This window comes from Pteropus vampyrus, unplaced genomic scaffold (assembly GCF_000151845.1).
Source record: "Pteropus vampyrus isolate Shadow unplaced genomic scaffold, Pvam_2.0 Scaffold240, whole genome shotgun sequence".
Classification (NCBI taxonomy): domain Eukaryota; kingdom Metazoa; phylum Chordata; class Mammalia; order Chiroptera; family Pteropodidae; genus Pteropus; species Pteropus vampyrus.
The window spans coordinates 69,226-84,385 of record NW_011889021.1 but is presented as its reverse complement, the minus strand read 5'-3'; the positions used below and the strand labels follow the sequence as shown (position 1 = coordinate 84,385).

The 15,160-nt window shown below is 47.1% G+C and overlaps 1 protein-coding gene across 3 annotated transcripts in view; it reads right to left on the bottom strand.

The window, feature by feature from the left end:
• Window positions 1-14,809, bottom strand: part of MICAL2 (microtubule associated monooxygenase, calponin and LIM domain containing 2) — a 147,059-nt gene extending 132,250 nt beyond the window's left edge. For all 3 annotated transcript variants that reach the window (XM_011374156.2, XM_011374155.2, XM_011374157.2), the window contains exon 1: window positions 14,649-14,809. The gene's annotated coding sequence lies outside the window, so the exon portion shown is untranslated. The remainder of the gene's footprint in view (window positions 1-14,648) is intronic.
• Between the last annotated feature and the right edge of the window lie 351 nt (window positions 14,810-15,160).

Below are 15,160 nucleotides of genomic sequence, written 5' to 3'. Positions count from 1 at the left end.
GCTTTTATCTTCTAAAGGAATGAACTTGGAATATAGCAGGGCGATAAAGTTTCTCTACATGACAAGCCCATGAAACAGAGAGAAGGGAAGGTTCTGGAGAACACTTGTGTGAAGAGAGAATTGAGGCATCAAGGTAAGGCCACCCTTGACACCACGGATCTGCTTCTGATCCCTGTCCCAGGCCAGTTAGAGAAGGGCTCTGGAGGTTGCCGGCAGGCGGGGACCAATGACCCTAATGGCTGCGGAAGCCTCACTGGCTTAAAGGCCTCACTAGCCTTGCTGAGCATTTCATCTTCTGGAAGAGAGAAGCCACCGCCACAGAAACAGGACAACGAACCTAATTCTCACGGTAATGGCCAAATAGGTAGTGACCAGAAGGACACAGGAACTGTAGAGGAAAAGCAATCATTTCCTCTGCAGTTTGTGACCAAGAAGGGGAAGTTGGTGCCTGAAGCTCTAAGAGAACAGACTTCTAATGGCTGGGAGGATAGAAGGGTTCTCGGACCTAAGACTGAGGAAGTAAATGATTCAGACTCTCTGAAATGCAGTTCTAGCTATGTAACTGGGAGGGGAGTGGGGAGGAGTGAGGAACCAGGGGATGAGGGGAAAAGGCAGAAGGAGGAAGAGGGAGACTTTTAAGAAGTGGGAAGCTCACCATAATGGTTGAAAGCTGGACTTGGGGGCAAACTGACTAGATTCTAATTCCCCCTCTTCCCCTTCTCGGCTATGAAATTTTGAGCAAGTCAATCCCTCTGTGTCTTAATTTCCTTACTAGTAAGTGAGGATAATGACAATATCTACCTCATGGGGTTGGCACAAGAATTAAATGAGTTAATATTGACAGAGCCCTTATCCCAGTCTTGGCTCACTATAACTGCTGTCTAAGTAGTATAGAATAGGAGCCATGTGGTTGCACAGGAAAGCTTTGTTAAAAAGCCCAGTCCCATCACCAGGAAAAGGATGCGTAACCAAAGAAGACCCTGAGACAGTGATACAGAGCCCATCCCAGAGTGTCAATCAGAGAAGGAAAGCTCTGGAGCAGCTGAGGCTGTCCAGCATACCCCAAGAGGCAGGAAGATTTGGGAGTGGGAGGTTGTCTTGAGCCAAGAGGTCCAGAGGCATAAAGGGTCTAGGAAATTGGACCTCGGCTCCCACTCTGGATGCATCATGGCCACTGTTAAAAAGAGTTATACTGAGACTGACAGGTAAGGATTCAGTGAGGAGATGAGACAGGGAGCTGAGATGGGAGAGGAGCTTGGTTTTTAAAAGAAGTTATTTAGATATTTTCAATGACTTCAAGTCCCCTGGCTTAGAGCACTGGAAACTCTTGCAATGCGTCTGCCGAACTGCCTACTGTGTCACTATGGGGTGGTCCAGGAACACCTAAAAGCAGCCACGAAGCTTTCTGGGAACTGAGAACATGTGATGTTAAGGAGAGCTCACTTCTTTCTGTAATAGGATGCATGATGGTCGATGGAGAACTGCAATAGATTGGCACATCTAGATTCAAGAAGGCATCTGGTCACAGGTCAGAAAAGCAAAAGGGCAAAGACAGGCACGGGCAGCTTAGATTAATCTTCTTAGAGTAGGTTGATTAAAGATTATGTCACCTAGAGGGAGGACTGAAGCAGCATGAGTCCAGAGGGTTCTCTCCTGATAAGCAATTTATCAGTGACTTGAGTGATGCTATAGAAGGCACACAAATAGGATCCTGAAAGAGCTCAACTGAACAGGGTTGCACTGAATTTAACAAGTTGAAATTTATCAGGAATGGTTGTTCAGAATCAGATGAGAACAAAATAGAGGCTATGCATTTAAATTTTAAAGCCACACACATTCTAGGACAGGGGAGAAGCAGCTTACCAACACCACATGTTAAAAAGATCTGGTCAGCAATAATGTCAATGAGTCAGTGGTGTGATGTAGCTGCCAGAAAAGCTGATTTGATCTTGAGCTGCATTAAGGGGAGAGAATGACCTGAACTAGGGAGGTGATAGCTCCCTTCCTCTGCTGTGGTCACAGCACACTGCAAATCCCATGTATAGTCCGGGCATTGCCCTCACTGTATTAGAATATGGACAAGCTGGAGTTTGATCAGCAGAGAACCACAGGGAAGGTAAAAGACCTGAGCCTACATCATGGGTTGTTAATCTAGAAGAAGACTCAGGATAGAACAAATTGGCTGCATTTAAATATCATATTTCACTAATTAGAAAATGCAACTCTTTCTTTCAATTATGAAATGTCTGAAAGCTGAATATATCTTATAATCCCTCAACAGCTAACAATTTCTCTCGCTGTAGCACAATGTCATTTCTTCATTTCCATTGTCACATGGACAACTACAACCCTTAATATTTCAGAAGCCAAAACATTTAAGGACAGTTTGAGGAAGGAATGTTACTAAAATCCCTCCATTGACACCTTCTGATAAAATCAAGAAAGCAATATCATTAAAACCTACATAATGGGTATCAGCAACTGGAAAAAAAAATTCAGAGACAAGAGAGATTAAGAAATACATCACCACTTTACCGTAATATGTTAATGTGTCAAAAAACGATATTGATGACTGAATTAAAAAGTGATTTGGAAGACTTGGATTCTGAAAGTGAAAAAGTTTTAGAAATACCGTAACCAGTTCGTTTTCCTTTTTATGTACATGCAAGAGTGATACAGAATGAAAACGTAGGTCTCAACTCTAAAAGTTATTTCAGTAAATATAAAATAAAAAATTTAAGCAATAACAATGAATGGTTCCACAGTTTAATTGGAAGCACCTTTTCTTCCTTATAAATAAAATAATCTTTCTAACTGATGATGTCATCAATTTAATTTTTAAAAACAGTATTTGAAGAGCTATCAAGTAGAGGAGAGATTAGACTCATTCTCTATGGCTTCAAGAAGGAAGAACGGGGACCAAATGCCAGAAGCTATGGAGAGCCACCAGGGAGGTGACAGGAGGAGCCATCTGAAGATGGAACGAGTCACCTCCAAGGTGCAAGCCCAGGCTGACCCAGCCCTGCAATTCTAAGGTCTGATTTAGACCTCACCATGAAGAGAAAGGCATCAGTTTCCTTGTTGCACACATAGGTGCTTTGAACCATTCTCTTAAAAAGTCACTGGTTAAAGGTAAAAGCCACTTAGGGAACAGTACCAAATGGGAGGCCTGAGGCAAAGGGGAGCCCTGCCCACATTTGTGCTCCATGCTTCCTGTGGGCCAATTCAGGAAAGGGCCAGAGGAAAAAAGGCCATCTATGCACCAGGCATCATGTCAGGTATCCTACGCACATTGTCCCATTTAATCCTCATTGCCACCCTGTGAGATAAATATGATCACTCCCAGCTCATGGAAGAGAAACTTGAGGCTTAGAGAAAGTGGCTTGCCCAAGCTTTTATAGTGACTCTGAAACCCATGGTCAGTCTGTGACAACATGCTTCAAATAGAGGAAACTTCAGAAGTCTTGGTTGGCAGCATGAGTGGAGTGATCACTCAATCAATCAATGAACCAACTTGGTCTCATATTGATAGAACTGATGCTAGGAGAACAAAGAAAGATGAAAGCTGTTTCAGAACCCACCCCCACTCCCACCCTCATCATAGCTCCCACAGGCAATAAATTCTTGCCCTTTGCTTCTTCAGGAGCAATTTACTCCATCAGAGAGAGAAAGGGTGTTTCTGAAACATCTATGGCAAAGAACAGGTGCCAGCAGCCCTGCTCAAATGTCAAAGCTGCGAGCTCACCATGTTGCCATGCTTCCCACCTGCCAGGTTAACACTGGAGCAGGCGGAAGCTGAGCTCAGCTTTTTTTTCATCCCTTTCCCGTGGCCAGGATGTTCACAGGGCTGGGGAAAAAGCTGAGAGACAGCCAACTCCGCAATGTGTTCCAGCTGCCTGGTGACATCAAGTCCAGCCAGGTCCATGAGCATACTCAACCTTCCTCCTTTACTGGGAAAGTAAACTCAAAGTGTGCACGAGGGCAGGACCCACCTGCAGGGAATATTCAAGTGCTTATGAGACCATAAAAGGGAAAATTAGTATTTCAGATCATGGCCCACAATGCTTGGTGAGCATCTGACACTTGCAGAATTGATTCTAACAAAGGAGGAGAGGGTCACCTGGGTTCCTGTCCCGTCCTAGCTTTGCTGCTTCATCCACATGCAGGCAGGCAACTCCTGCTCCTGATCCATGGGTTCCCACTCTTGCAGGGGCTCAGTACCTGACTCCCCTATTCATTCCCCTCAAACTGATCTTGAGAAAGAAGAATGATCGGCATGGAGGACTTAGCCTGTAGCGAGGTAGTGAAAGGTGGGGCAGTAATCATTTTCTACAGAGGACGAAGCTGCCAAAGCTCAGAGAAATTACACTTTTTGGCACAGAAAGTGACAGGTACCCCATATTCTAAGACCCTAACTGAGGAGTTTCAGAATGGGCTGTTCTCCTTCTAAACTGAAAGACTGCCCACACTGACACCCTTCACACACCCTGCGGGGCAAAACCAGGACACAGACAAGGCCTTATTTGGGCCCACCCTTAACTGCCCCCTCCTGACCCTGCCCCCCACACCCCACTCCCCACATACTTAGTCTCGATAAACATCTGCTGTCTGATCAGTGTACACATCCAATGCACAGAGGGCAGTGCAGGCTCCCTGACAGATCCCTCACCCCTAATGCCCCCACAAGCTCACCTGCCTGAAGAGGAGCTCTGATCATCCCTGACGGCTTCCCCCTGCCTTCTGAGTTAGGGTCATGCCCCCACTCCCAGTGCTCAGAGCTGGCCTGATTCCAGCCTCTGCTTCCACAGTTTCCCTAGGCGGCCCCTACTTTTCGACTGTGTGGCACCCTGAATATAGGCTCTTTTCTGCATCTTTTTCTGCTATACCTCTGGCCCATCTCTGCCTACGGAAATCCTTCCTATCTTCAAAGGTCCATCTCAGGGACCAAGTGCCACCTCCTCCAGGAAGTCTCCCCTGGTTCACCCACACTGTTCAACTCACCAAAACACATTCCATACTCTGTCTTGATGTGCAGGCATCAGTGAGCTTGTCTAACGCGCCTCTCTCCATGAGCTAGATGAGCACTCTCCTCCTGTCATTCCTCACAGCACCCCAGCATGGCAATTGCTCATACTGTGAGCTGAAGAGCCTTGGCCATGGTGCTCCATGCCTGCCCTTACAGCGCCCTATTTACAGTCCTTTCTGATTCTCTCCTCCACCTATTCCCAGCTGACTCATCCCCCGTTCTCGCAAGATTCAGCTCTCAGCTGACAGCTAATCGGAGATAAACTAATCTGTTGTCCTTCCCAGTTAAATGTTATTTTTTTATTTTTATTTTTTTTTTACAAAGACCCTCTGGAGATAAGGGCTGAAAACAAAGGTGGGAATTTTAGGCCCCAGAGGCTCTCGGGGAAGTATTTTTGATAAGGAAGGATCTTGTACCAAGTGGTTGTGCAAACCAGTGCTGGAGTGTGTACATCCTAAATTCAAAGAACTGGAGAGCAGTTAGAAAGGGGGTGGGTGGTGGGTGAGGCTCTGACTTTCAAAAGGGAAGGCCAGCTGCAAGCAGAGCTGCTAGAGACTGATCACAGAACCACAGCCTAACGGAAATGGTGGATGGAGAACAGATTTGACTTGGACCTGGCTGGGTGACCTTGAGCAAGGAACTACACCTCCCAGGCAGCATCAAGAACTCCTTGAGCTTTGGTTTCCCCACAGGTAAAACAAGGTAACAAAAGTGAGAACTGCATGATCCCAGAAGGCCTTTCCAAGCTAACATTCCCAGATTCTGTGACTTGTGGCCTCCACATCTTCCTCCCTCCCAGAAGTTCAGTATCATCTGAAACCACATTATTTCTACTCCCTCTTCATCTTGAGGGGAACCTTGAGTCCAAATGGATTTCCAGCCAATCAGCAGGCAGAATGCAGGGGGTGGCCCTCTCCCACCACAGGCAGGAGGAAGCAGAAGTAGAGGAAGGTATTGGTTTCTATGGACACAGAAATGCTACTTTCATTCACGCCAATCTGTCCCAGTCCAGAAAAAGACAGTCAGCTGGTTGCCTTTGCTTCTCTGACTTACCTTTTTAAGAAATTACAACTGCCTGCCAAATTTAAGTGTTGCCCTAAAATCAGGACATATAAGGTCTCTCGCCTGGATCTGAAGGGTTTCAAAATGGGTAGAGAGAGCAAGAGTGATGAAGAATGAAACTTGGAGGCAATGGAGACTGTATTTGCAGCCATGCCAATTAAAGATCTTTAAAAATACCCTCTCTCTTCTCTCATGCTGAAGATAAAGATGAAGTTTCAGCAATAAACCGACATCTGCCAGGAGCTTCTGAAGAGATCACAACATAAACACTCTAGAGAGAAGCCATAAACAGCCCAGAGTCCTCTCCAGGCAGCCAGCAGCATCCTACTCACCAACAGTGTGGGGGAGGCAGGTGTAGCAGAGGGACAGAAAAGGAGGTGGTACTGAGAAGCTAGGGAGGATGGAGGCTGGGCTCCCCATGAGCAGGAGGAAGTGGTAGGGGAGAGTTCAACTTGGTAAAAAATGGAGAACTGGCTGCCTTCTACAAGGAGATAAAACCCAGGGACCAATGAGATTTCCAGGAGGACATCCAGAGAATTCCATGCCAACGTCCTTCATTCTGAAAATGGGTCACTCCTTAGAAGTAGAAAAAAAACGATATTTTAGAGAGCCTACTTATACAGTGCACTTCACAAATATTTTAATTTCATCTCTACATCAATCCTTTGAGATAGGTATAAAAACTTCCTTTTTATATACTGAAATACTGGGGTTCATCGACTTGCTAAAGGCCACATGGCTAGGATTCGACCCCAGGTCTGTCTTAGCACAATGTTTGTTTGTTTGTGCTTCTTAACAATGTTTATTTGTTTGTGCATCTTAACAATGTTTATTTGTTTGTGCTTCTATCATCTGCATCCGGAACATGCCTCTGAGATTTATTCTCAGTGCCCAGGCTCTCTCCACCCACGAATCTAACATAAGGAGATTACTGAAGGAAAGAGGTGGCAAAGTAGGGTGGAGGTGCGACAGTTGAGCTTTGGCTGGTTCCAATAACTGCTAAGTCTCAGCAGCTCTGTTGCTTCACATCCTGGTTGCTTCCCACGAGGCCTGAAGAAGAGCAAAGGGGGAAACAGGCAAAAAAGATACACCTAGGCTCTGGAAGGATCCACAGGAGACTGGGGACAGCAGATGCCACTGAGGAGAACTGAGGGCTGGAGGACAAGGGAAAAAGGAAGACTTGCTTTTCATTGAATTCCCTTTGTACTGAGTCATTATTTTACCATGTATCTATTTATGTATGTGGGTGGGTACCATGCATCTATGCATGTGTGTGTGTGGGGGGGTGCCATACATCTGTGTGTGTACCATGCATTTCTGTATGTATGTAGGAGTGAGGACCCTGTATATCTCTGTGTGTGTGTGCATGTGTGTCGGTGGGTGGGTGAGTCATTTTTAAGAGAGTCCAAAATGTCAGATACAAGATGACAGACACACCTAAGCTGGAGGTGGAAACCTGGACCAAGCAGGAACTTTTGAATTCTCTGGCTGCAGAAAGCCTGGAATCCAGACGACGCCTGAGATTTCACCTAGAGCCTCATTCTTCCTTTCAACAGAAATGTGCTATGATTCTGGGCAAATGGCTGAGATGCTCCTCCAGCATGTACCCTGTAGTCCCTAGGGCCATATCTAATTGCACCAGCCCCACAGGACATTCCCTGAGGAAAGAGATCGACTGAATGAATCCTCTCCCTAAGGGTCTAAAAAGAGGACTTCCTGATCCCTGCCTATTCATCTATTCCATTTTCCTCTTCATCCAGCTGAGAGACTCTTCCTTTCTCCAAGCAGGGAGCTCCTGACTCTTATCACCTTTGCATCAAGTTGTGAAAAGCCCAGCTGTCCTGATATGTGGAGTGTCAGCACCCCGACTTTACAGCAGCCACAAAGTCTATACACCGTACCTCACCCCCATTCTACTTCCTTGGGATGAACAGCTGTCCAATAGAGGGGTCAGTAGCTCTGCCAGTCCCCTGGCAAACCCTGAGCGCACTATGCTCCAGGGAGCAGCTCATCTTAGTGACCAAAAGTCCAAAAGACTTTTTTCAGGCACTTCTTCATGTTCCCCTATACCTCACCCTCCTGGCCCCAGGCACAAGCTAAACCCTAAGATCCTACTTCACCAGATACAGTCAGGATTCAGATAAGTAGCCAAGGCCAGACATGTCGAGTCATGAGAGCAAAGAAGTAATTTTCGCATCTTAACACATTGATACTACAGTAGCAAGGCCAGAATGGGATGTCCCTAGACTCCCACTCCTGCCTCTGGCATGGCGGGGCTTCTGGACTGGGTGTGTCAGGAGCTTGGGCCTGCAAATGTTCCATAAACCTGTTATTGTGGCAGCTCAGGGACCAGGGGCTGCCATCCAACTCCTTGCCACCCTCCTCTTGCTACCAGCAGAAAGGGGATCTGCACTAGAGATCACTGCCCAGAAAGGAGAACTTGAGCTCCAAACCAACAGGAAACAAGACCCCTTTCTTGGGCTTGCCTTTACCTCTGGATTCCCCAAAGAGAAATCTGACCAAGCCTTGGAAGGAATGGAAGTGCTGCAAGGTATCTGGACAGTCACTGGGAGGAGAGGATTTAGGGTAGGAAATTACCCCAACCTGCAGGAAAGAGAAATACTAGTGCAAATAAAGAATGCCCTAACAATCCCATCTCCAAGAACACCAACACCATCCACACACATCACTCTCTGCCAGTCACCACAGAGACAGTACGGGTTTTCCTGTGATGAAGTGTAGTAATATTTAGATGCACAGATGGGTACAAAGCAATTGTGCTTAAGAAACAATACCATACCTGGTATTTACAAAAAGCTCTTCAATTGGGGCACAGAGATGGATGCTTCCTCAACAGCTGACAGAGAAAGGAAGCATCTCAAAAATCAGACTTCATGGTGATGCAATCCCGCAATGAAGGTTTGTTTATGACCAGAGGGCCCATGTCCCCTATCACCCTCACCAGCTCTGAGTTTCTGAGACAAGTTGATCAGTGCTTTAGAAAGGAGGAGACTTATCAGCACAGACCAGCCATGTTTTCTACCTCTGGAGAAGATGCAGGGAGGAAAACAGAAAATGGTGGAGGAAGGGGTCAGGGCCCCCCAAAGTGAGGTGACTGGGATTTTTGGCTATCAGGAACTTTCCCAAGAGGACAAGACAAGCCTTTGAAGCCTGAAACTTTGCCCTGTATGCCTTTTTTTTAAAACACACTATGTCAATCTTTCTCTGATATCTCAACCTCCCTGGAGGTGTGGGGGTGTGGGGTTAAAAAAAAAAAAACCAATATCAGGAGCCTAACAGAATAATTTCACATTGAATAAATCATAATGAAAGTCTCAGGAAGGAAGAGGAGGAAGTAGAATGGGGGAGAGGGTAGGGCTAAATGGGTTTCATAGCTTCCCATCTCCTAAGCCCCAACTTTTTTTTATTTTCTAACTTTTAGGAAGTCCAGATGTTCTTTAAAATAATATCATAAAATAAATATCAAAATTCCAATGGCTCTGTGACCTTATCTACACACACCAAATGCATGTATAATTTTTTCTACCCATCCAAATCAGTTGAAGGAAGTTCTTCTTTTAAATAGGAAAAAAAACACAAATATTTGGGTTTTCTATTAGAAAAATAAAATATTTTTATTTTAAAATATTTGGAAAAATACTGAGAAGCAAAAGATAAAGAAAAAAATAAACTCTAGCCCTGCCGTCCAGAGAGAAAGACTTAACATTTTGTTATATTTCTACCTAGTGGAAAAGACTGTCAAAGGTTAACAAGAATGATGAGGAGAATAATTAGTGGGAGAAGGAGGGAGAGAAAAAGAAAACCTTTTCATCTGAGAAATGTTGACAGAAAAGGGTCCTTGCTAGGTGGATCAGAAGATGTCTATCAGAGTGCCCAGCACCTTGAGCAGATTTAACAGGGAGTCAGGTGTGAAGCTCATTATCAAAGGGAGGGAGCAGACCTTTTCCTTTCCCCCTGAACTTCTGATCTCCTTCATTAGGACGTCCACAAAGGTGCCAGTGGTAACACTATATCTTCACCACAAATTCGGACAAGACACTGAAAGGTCAAGTGTTCATTTTCTGTCACGACCTGCCAGTTGCAGATGCATGATGATTTGAGAAAGTCTCCACTACCTGCCCAGTGTGAGGCAGGTTAGAGAAATCTCCTAAAGGCACAAGGGAAGAAGTGCTGTCCAGAGAGAGGTCTAGGAGAGGAGTGTATAGCATTCTCCTCACAGCTCAAATGCCAAGTGTCTGGGTCATAAGTGGTAATCCTTGTGGCTGACTAAGTCTGGATTCAAAGCTCGGGCAGAAATGACCTCAGTCCCTGTCAGCCCCACACGTGATCTGGGGAGGCCAGTTGCTGATCGGGGCACAAATGTGGCCGTCTGGGCTCCCCACCACAAACCAGAGTGGCTCGAGTGAGCACAGCAAATAGCTCTCCTATTATTTCAGGATGTTTACAGATTGATGTTTGCTGAGGAAACATCCACACACGAGCAAGTCATCTTTTTTTAAAAACCTCTTATCTAAACACAGGCATGAGCAGTCATACAAAGCCACAACGGGGTTTACTAATTTAAAGTGCATTTCCTGAGTGGCTAGGACATAACTGTACAGATATTCAGGGAGCCTACTCTCATCCTAGACACAGTGCTGGGGATTCAGCATGGCACAGAACCCAATTCCACTTTCCAGGGATTTGCTGTCCAATGAGAGAGATGGGCACCTAAAATGGAGGAGTAATGGCTGGCTTAAGGTGGGAGCAGTGCTCCAGATTAAAATCGGTATAAAGAGACTAACAACCAAATGCAGCCTACAGACTTTGTCTGGATCCTGATTCGAACAATCAAGGGTATCTGAATATAGACAGATGAGACCAAAATATTGCTGCTAATTCTGTTACATGAAATAATGGCTGTGTGGTATGAAAGAGACCATGCTTTCTCAAATAGATATACACTGGATTATATAGGGGCAAAATGACACGCTGTCAGAGATTTGCTGTAAAGTATCTCAGGAAGAAAGAAGAGAAGAAATGAGAGGGGATGGGGAGGAGGGAGAGAGGGAGGAGGCCAGCCTGGCATAATCTTGATGACTGTTGAAGCTGGATAATGAGTATATGGGGCTCGTTATACTATTCTAATTTTCTGTGTGAAAATGTTCATAATATTTTTAAACAGAGGATTGCAATACATCACAGTGGCATCCTAATGAAGACTGGCATAAATGTTAAGGGAAAACAAAGCAAAGAGCAAAGAGAATTTGTGAGAACCAGAAAATAAATCTGCCAAGTTTAGAAGCGTTTTAAATGACATTTTATAGTGGGATGGAAAGACATATTGACACATAATTGCAGCAGGTCCTTGAAAAACATCGTTTTGTTCAGCCTCGTTTCATTACAACATTGATGAGATGCCATAGGAACTTAAGGCTTGCTAATATCGATCAGTCTATGGTAAATTGGTTTCACTATATATCATTTCATTAAAGTCACAGAACCTACTGACAACATCAAGTGAGGACTTACTGTACAATATAAGGTAGGGATTAGTAAGCACAGCAGGGGAGCTGCACACACCACGTCTCCAGATTTCAGAAGATGACCACAAGGTTTTCCGGCTTCCCTTAGTGTTTAATTCACCACACAGACCTCTCTCAAGCAGACAAGGCCAGACAAAGCCAAGCTTAGTTGCTCACTAGCTATGCGATAGGGGCAAGTCTCAGTTTCCTCATCTGTTAAATAAGAATAGCCCCACCTACTTCTTCAAGGGGCTAATGTGGGGATCTAATGACATAAAGAATGAAAAGTCCTAGAATGATGAGCAATATTCCATTCCCTGGCTCTTTAAACACCAGAGACCCTTAGCCCTGGGAGGGCTTCGAAGATTAGCAATGTTCTGTCCAAATCTTCTTGCCTCCATACCCCACACCTCCCTCCAGAGTCAAGGAAGACAGGCCCTATACTCCTCAGTAGTAGGAAGGAAAGGGGCAGGCCCATGACTGAAAGGCACACCCAGATGGGGGTGTAGACATTGGTGGAGAGAAGAGAGACAAACCTCAATGCTAGGCAGAGAGGGATTACCCCAGCTGTTCTGCTCCTTGTAGTTCCAGGGAATAGGCCTCCAATGACAACAGCTACAACCAGCCTTAGTCCTTAAGTTGCTAATGTGTAACTGGTTGGGTTATTAAAATGGTCACGGGATGTAAAGCACAGCATAGGGAATATAGTCAATAATATTGTAAAAACTATGTATGATGTCAGATGGGCACTAGACTTATTGAGGTGATAACTTTGTAAGGTACATACATGTCTAATCACTAAGTTGTACACCTGAAACTAATGTAATATATTGTAGGTCAATTAATTGAAAAATAAATTTAAAAAAAGCCTTTTATAAGCTTGCCACCCCTAACACACACACACACACACACACACTTTTAGTCTCAGGCTCCTCCCAGGAGGTATAAATGAACAAATGAATGAATGAATGAATAAGATGTAACTGGTTGGTATTAAGCTGATTTTTTTTTCTTTTTTTTTTTAAAGAGAGAAATGAGCAGAAAGTCAGAGCCCTGGGCCTGAAGAAGGAAGGAAGTATGGATAAAAATGTTATCTTTTTTTATGAAAGTATGCTCAAACTGTAACTCTCAATCACTGGTATACTGGTAACCATATCTGGTATACTCCAAAAAAATAAACAAAACTTGAATCAGTCCTAAGGTAGCGGTTACTTCAGCTAACACAGTTCTCCTAGACCATTCCAGAAGTCAACTGTCAGAAGTGAGACCAAGTTCATGACAGAGGCAAGCTTTCTCCCCAAATAGCACCCAAACTACTGGCAGTCAATTCGCCAACCCCATCATAGCATGAACAACACCAGCCATCACCCTTGACTGGTGCACAAGGTGGGCAAAGGGTCTGCAGATTGAATAACCTGGGCTAACCTGGGTTAGTTCAAGTGCTTTACCAAAGAAGCGTCCCCTGAATTTTTAGACAGAATCTTTTCAGAGACTAGGAGTCTCCGTCAGCACAGAGTAGGACCATGATTCTGCAGTAATACACATCACTTTCCACAGCCAGGGGCAATGGTTAGAGCACTGGACTTAGCTCTGGCAAAGCTAAGCCCAGTTTAAATTCTGGTTAAGTCACTTTCTGTGTGATGGTTGTAACTTACCCAACCTATGTCTGTTTTCCCATCTCTTAAATGAGGAGGGCAAAACTCTTTTGAGTTTTGGGAGAGTAACTGTGAAATTAGCTGCAAAAGTGCCACAGGGAAGGACTTGTTCCCCAGTAGGCACTTAATAATTATCTATCTAAAGGTGAGTTCTTACTGTCATTAGAGTCTCCAGAGCATCAGGTGCGCTGCCTTGGAGACTTGAGGCCCACTTGTTGGGTTTAGTTCCCCGGGAAGAGGACGGGAATAGAGCTGGCGCAGGTGCCAGGGCATCCAGGCACGCAATATCGCAAATATCAGAGGGGCCAACCTGCCGCTGGCTTTCTTCGCTCCGGACCCACCCAGAAGGGGGCGGGTTACTGACTTCCACCCTTCACCTAGACCACCGACTAGTGAGTAGGCATGACCTACCGCAAGAGGGTCCAGTCCCCAAGCAGCTGAATGCCCACCCTACCCCACCCCCGCAGCTCCTGCCGCGCCTTTAAATAAAAGCTCTTTGGCTTTAAGAACCCAGGCTTCAGAATAAACAATGTGGAAGGAGACACACGTTTACTCTGGTTTCAACACGCCTCTTCCCCATCTAGCAAAGGCCATTCCCAGCTCTGCCGCAAGGCTGGCCTAGGATAAAGTTAACCCCATCTGCTCCGACCTGGAAGCCAGGTCAGCGGCGGCAGAAGCTGCGAACAAGACTCCACTTAACCCCAGGGCCAGGCGGGCAACAGCAAGGTGGGCGTCGCGGGCGCCCCGGCACAGGTGCTCCCGGTTCTGGGGTGACCGCCGGCTGCTGAGGGGTGCGCGGCGCTGAGAGGATAGCGCCGCGTCCCCTCCAGCCATCACCACAGCCCCGGCCCCAGACCCGGTCCCAGGCAGCAGGCGGCCACGCCATTGACATTTGGCCCAACTTAACTTCCTGTTGTTAAGGAGGGAGGGAAAGGGCGGGGGGCAGTGAAAAGCCAGGAAAGAACGTGAAAGGCGCGGAGCCCAAATCGTGGGAAGCAAAATTTGAGGATGATCTTCGCCACTGTGGCAGGCAATACTTCTGGCGCATCGCGCCCGCTCCTTGTTGACGTTTGGGGTATTCTCTGGGCTTAGAAATGCCGGGTTTGGGTGTTGAGGGGCAGAGTAAGAGGTAGTTTGGGGTACAGATGGAAGGCTTTTATTGCATTCTAATCCGTTCAGAGACCGATCCGGCAGCCCCAGCCTCCCGGGTAACGCCACCTGCTCGCCGGGCGCCGGGCCGGGTGGGTTTGAGGCGGGAGATGCTGCGGCCGCACCTGACCCTCCCCGGCACCCGCCAGGGACTCCAGGCTCTGCCAGTACGATTCCCACCTGCGCCTGCCTGCCCGCCCTCCCCGGAGCCCTGCGCGGTCCCTGCCTTACCGAGAGCCGCGCTGGCCACTGAGCCTCGGGCCAGCTCCTGCCTTCACCTCGGCCGCAGGCGCAGCGGTTGGGACCCGCAGGCCGCCTGCGGAGCTGGGAGAGAGCAAGGCTGCCCCGTGCAGGCTTAGCCCGGCAAGCTCCCGCAGTTGTGCGCCGCGAGGCCAACCAGGCTGGAAGCCGCCCCCATTGGCTGCGCGGCCAATGACAGGGAAGCCGGGGGCGTGGCCCCGCCCGACCGGAGGGCTGCGACCAATAGTGGCGCAGCGCAGTGCCCACCCCACCCCCGCTCCGGGCCAGCCCCGCCCCTGTGGGGCCAGCTGTCACCGCGGCTGCCGCGGGCGCACGTGGGCTGCAGCTGCTCCACGAGCTCGGGGAGCGGCGGGGTGCTCACACCCTGACCAGCAGGTCCGAGATCAGTGGAGGGCCAGGGGGAGGCGGGGCGTGGTGATTCTGCGAGAAAACCCAGGTGCTGGTATTCTACTGTAAAGGGAGAGGCAAGGGCTGGGCCTCAT